The sequence below is a fragment of the Myotis davidii genome, unplaced genomic scaffold (genome assembly GCF_000327345.1).
Source record: "Myotis davidii unplaced genomic scaffold, ASM32734v1 scaffold399, whole genome shotgun sequence".
Classification (NCBI taxonomy): domain Eukaryota; kingdom Metazoa; phylum Chordata; class Mammalia; order Chiroptera; family Vespertilionidae; genus Myotis; species Myotis davidii.
In genome coordinates this window covers 4823875-4828976 of record NW_006292094.1, presented here as the reverse complement: position 1 = coordinate 4828976, position 5102 = coordinate 4823875, and positions in this window count along the sequence as shown.

The following is a 5102-nucleotide window of genomic DNA, read 5'->3' as shown; positions in this document are numbered from 1 at the left end:
GACCTGGGCTCAGAGAGGAAGCGACAGCAGCGCGGCCGCAGGGCGCCTGCGCGAACACGCACACAGCCCGAGTGCACATGCGCACGAGGACGCCGGAAGTCGCCGGCCGGGGCCCATTCGAGGCAGCGGGACTCTATTTCCCATAAGTCCGCGTGCCGCCCAGTTAGGGAGCGTCTTCCAAGTCTCCAGCTCGTCCGGCGGTGGAGAGCCGCTGCGCCGGGAGAGCTCGCCGCTCGGGGGGACGCCAGGTTCCCCGTCACTCAGAGGAATGTCTGCAATGTCGACGCCGCACCAGGTTCTCGGCGCCCTGGCCTTTCGGTACCTGAGAGCTTAAGGCTTAGAACCAGTGACCACTAACAACCCTGGTCAATCAGGGAAAGGGGTGTGCCATGCTCACTGCCACATGCGGCGTTTAATTAAAATTTTAGTAAATCGAGTTCTGCGATAACTTCATAGAGCATGAGTCTGGATGCCTACCCCGTTGGGAAACAAACCCACCCCTGACACGGACGTGTTTTCTCCGGGGCCTCTCCACTCAGTCGCTCGCCTGGGGGCAGCTCTGCACTCCTGGTCCCCTGAGTTATTCCAGCGGCCTGCGAGCACCCCGTTATTCCCCTCCTCACTTCTAGAATACTGGGGACTAGCCATGATTGTAAGAAACATGAATCCTGCTCTGGGAGCCGCGACTGCTTCGTTCTGATTACAGAAGGCGCATGCTCACCTGGCTGGGAGTGGCAGTGGGACCTGGGAGCTCACCTGGAAAGGCGGCCCCTCCTCCCCATCCGGCAGCTGCCTATTATCATGGACAGATTAGCAACCTTGCTGCAGGAACCAGAGCCGCCAGCCCTGTGAAGACCCCCAGCCTTGTCCTACCCACAGGCCTTTGCAATATCTGCAGCCTGCACTACCCATTTGGCATCCCTTTTGCCTCCTTCCCCGTGTAATCTTTGTCTACTCCATATAAGCAGCTGGCTTATGGGGGGCAGCACAGATGTTTGTGGGTGACCTGCTGCTCTGCCTGCTGCCGGCAGGACTGGAATACACGCTCATGTAGGATTCAACCCCGTCTCTGCTTCATTGGCTCAAGCATGACAGGCAGCCCGGACCCACTGGTTGTCCGGTTACAGACCTCACCTGTCTGCCTTCCTGGCCACGCCCAGTGTGCTGTGTAATGAATTCTGTGGTGGTCCTTGTCCCTGGGGTGGTCCTTGGGGGCAGCCCCTCAATCTCTGGAAGTTCCTGAGCGATCCGTTACCTATGCTGGGCTCCGTGGCGCACCCCTGGGTTATGCTGAAGGGGTGACTCAGGGTGGTGTACGAGCCCCCACTCCGGAGGGGAGCGGGGCTGGAGATTGAGTTCGATCAGTCCCGGGGCCAGGGCGTGGAAAGATCTCGCCTGCACAGTGGAACCCCAATAGAACACCCAGGTGGCCGAGGCTCAGGGGAGCGCCTCTGGGGGTGAACATCTGGGTGCCTGAGGCACAGCCTGCGGACCCAGGAGCTGGGCCCTGGGAAGTGCCCGCGTTCTCCGACGCCCCATCTCCCAGGCCTCCTCCATAGCCCTGTGCTCAGGGACCAGCGCCTCTTTCCCCATGCCCACCTCACCCAACAGCTTGAGCTCATCCTTTGTTCCCTTTCCCCCACCCCCACCCCCGGGAAATTTCGACAATACCCTCATTTTTTTCTTTAAAAAAATTTTTTTAATGTTCTGATTGCTTTTTTAGAGAAACACCAATAAGAGAGAAACGTTGATGGGCAGCCTCCTGCACGCCTCCTGCTGGGGATCCCGGGCCTGTGCCCTGATGGGGAATCAAGCCCTAGGCCTCTTGGTACCCAGGTCCACGCTGGGTCACTGGGCCACGCCAGCCGGGCCCTCGCTGCTTTTCCGTGGTCTCTACTTCACCACAGGCTCTGACTCCTTCCACCACGTAAAACGCAATGGGAGGTTGTGAAAGGGGCGCCCTCAGGGTGAAACAGTGAGCACTGTGTGTCATGTGCCTGTGGGTCTGCTGGTCACAGCCAACTTCCAGGGAGGCAGGTCTCACTGAGTCACGCGTCCTCATTTCGAATTTCAGATGATGTGTAGGTGCCCGTGGCGCTTTCTCCCGTCTTTCTCCTCTTCCCATTCTCCTCCCTCCACGGCGCCCCCTTTCCTGCTTTCAGTCTCTCTCTAGCTTAGGACCTGCCTCAACTTCTATTTTTTCTTTCTACGTGAAAAAATAACTGGGGATTGTTTGTAAAAGTTCAGAGATTCGGTTGAATAATCACACCCCATTCAGCTACATTATCATTTGACAGTGAATGGGCTAACCAAACGGGTACCACAACACAAACTGTGGAGGTGAGAATTTCATCTTTATTATGCTTCCCAAGAGATGCGTCGCACTGTGCTCCTTAATGATCTACAGTATCGTACAGACGTGTCATCCAGGCCAGTTAAAGAATTACAATTCAATAAGCAAGGAGTGTGGTATGTGAGTGAAGCGTGGTGTGTGAGTGAAGGGTGGTGTGTGTGCAAAGGGTGGTGTGTGTGCAAAGGGTAGAAAGTAAAAATTTATAGTTTCAACAGTACAGCAGAACTACCCACCTAGCTGTAAGATCATTGCTATTATATAAACACAATGTAAAAACCCTTAAAAATGCAAACAAAATTATATTCACAAATATATATATAACAGCTGTAATACCTATCAAAAAACTTTGTAGGAGCAGCATGTTTTCAAAGCTACGTCTATTTAAAACTATTTAAAATAGATATGTAAATGTTAAATATAAGAATAATAGTCCCGTGGGCAACATTTTCAAAGTAAAGTGATAAAATGCGTGGCCTACGTGAACCCGATGGCTCTAGTTTTATGCTTTTCAGGTGTCCCCCTGCCATTCTGAGCCCCTACACGCCTCCTTCTGATGGTTCTCGTCAATTGAAGTCAAGCATCTAAAAAAATGGAACCTCCGATTTCTACCTCAGGGGAGATTTGAAGGAAGGAATCTGAAATGTTGGGTGGTGCCTTAGGAAGGGATGGAACCTTAAAAAACACCTGGTTCCTATTGTCCTTCTAGGCCCCAGGGACTAGAAGTGGCCCCGGGAAATGTGATAACTATCCGGCTCCTTCTAGAACATTCTGGGTTCTGCGAGATGCTCTGCGCCGGAGGTCCTCGTCCCCTTCCTCTGTCTGTCATTAGCGTCTGCATGGACTCCCTGCTGGAAACTGGAGTCCCCCCTGGGCTCAGCGATCTGTAATGTAAGTAAGAGAGACAGGATGTCACATTTCCGAGAGGTAACGCTCCAGATAGAAAGGTTATTCGCATTCTCAGGCAACGCCAAGAGTCATGTACAAATCCAACTTTGTCTCCAGTCCTCCATCTCAACCCCAACCTTGAACCATCGTTTTCACTTGTGATTCTTTGATGACTCAGAATCTAAAAGTAACTTAACTGCCCCCCTGACCGCAATCCGCTGTCCACACTTCGGTCTCTGTGCTACGTCACATCTGGGCTTCCAACTGCTCCGCAAGCGTCACTAACGGACCGCGAGCCCTCACCCTCACCCTGACCCTCAAGTGTAGCCATAATGATGACTGCCTGAACTGGCTAGTGCCGTCCGAATGTTTGTGTCCTAAGTTGACACACTGGCCCCTGAAGGGAGGGTTAGGGTGGGTTCTTTGGGAGGGATTAGGTCATTGGGCGGAGCCCTTATAATGAGGTTAGTGCCCTAATGAAAGACCCCAGAGAGCCCGCTGGCACAGCTCAGTGGCTGAGAGGCGACCTATGAACCAGGAGGTCACGGTTCGATTCCTGGTCAGGGCACAGGCCCGGGTTGCAGGCTCCATCCCCAGTGTGGGGCCTGCAGGAGGCAGCCGATCAATGAAGTGTCTATCTCTCTCCCTCTTACTTCCTTTCTGAAACCAATAAAAATATATTAAAAACAAAAGAAGACCCAGAGAGCTCCCTTGCCCCTTCCACGTGTAAGGCCGTGAGCGAAGGGTGGTGTGTGTGCAAAGGGTAGTGTGTGTGTGAAGGGTGGTTTGTGTGCTAGAGGAGCCGTGAGCACGGGGCCAGCCATCAGATTTCTCAGATTCCCTGGAGACAGTCAATTCTCTGGCTGTGCCCGTGAGGACACAGCCCCCCCACACCTACCTGAGGCTCAGGGGTCTCGGGCTTGAGGGCACAGTCCCGCCCCCACACCCAGACCTGGGGGTGGAAAGCTTGGATCTGGAAGGACAAACAGCCCTGAAGAGGCCATGGCTCTCACTGCCCTTGTCCAGCCCCAACTCTCCCCCCTCAATGCCCAGCTCCCACCCCCACAGCCCCCTCTCTCCAGCTGACCCCTCTCCCCCAGGCCCCCACGGCCACCCACCTGCTCACACTCTTCCCGCGTGACCCTGGCCCTGTAGCCCATGGAGCGGAAGAGCTGGAACTGCAGTTTGTGGAACAAGGGGCGCCGGGAGCAGCCCCTCCCGTAGAGGAAGGACAGGATGGCCTGCTTCGGGGCGTGGTTGTCCTCCTCCATGTCGCTGGCCAGGTGGCTGGGGAGAGGGGGCCCGTCAGGAGCAGGACAGGGGCCCCGTGAGGCCAGCGTCCCGTAGGACACGGGACCCTCTCACACAGCGCCCTCAGGAGCCAGCCAGGGGCGCAGAGCCCTGAGCGGGCATCAGGGAGCTGCTGGGCAAGGACCAAAGGGCACCTCCCATCCCTTGATGGTGAAGACGAAATTCCATGGGAAGCCAGCCCCTTCCTTTCTTAAAATGTTCCGTTTCCAACCAATCTTTTTAAACTCTGTTTTTATTGGTTTTTGAGAGAGAGAGGGAGAGAGAGAAACATCGATTGGTGGCCTCTTGCCCGCCCTCTACTGGGGACCGAGCCCACAACCCAGACATGTGGCTCGACTGGGAACTGAGCCAGTGACGTCTTAGTGCCTGGGATGATGCTCAACCACTGAGCCACACCAGCCAGGTGCTTTGTTAGGGTTGATATTAGGGTTGTTGGCTTTTACAAAACAAACAAACAAACAGTATAAAAGACACTGGATTACAATCCTGTCATTTTTATGCGCAGAATAAAGAGTACAAATAGGTTGCAAAGCTAGATGAAAGCTCAGAGACC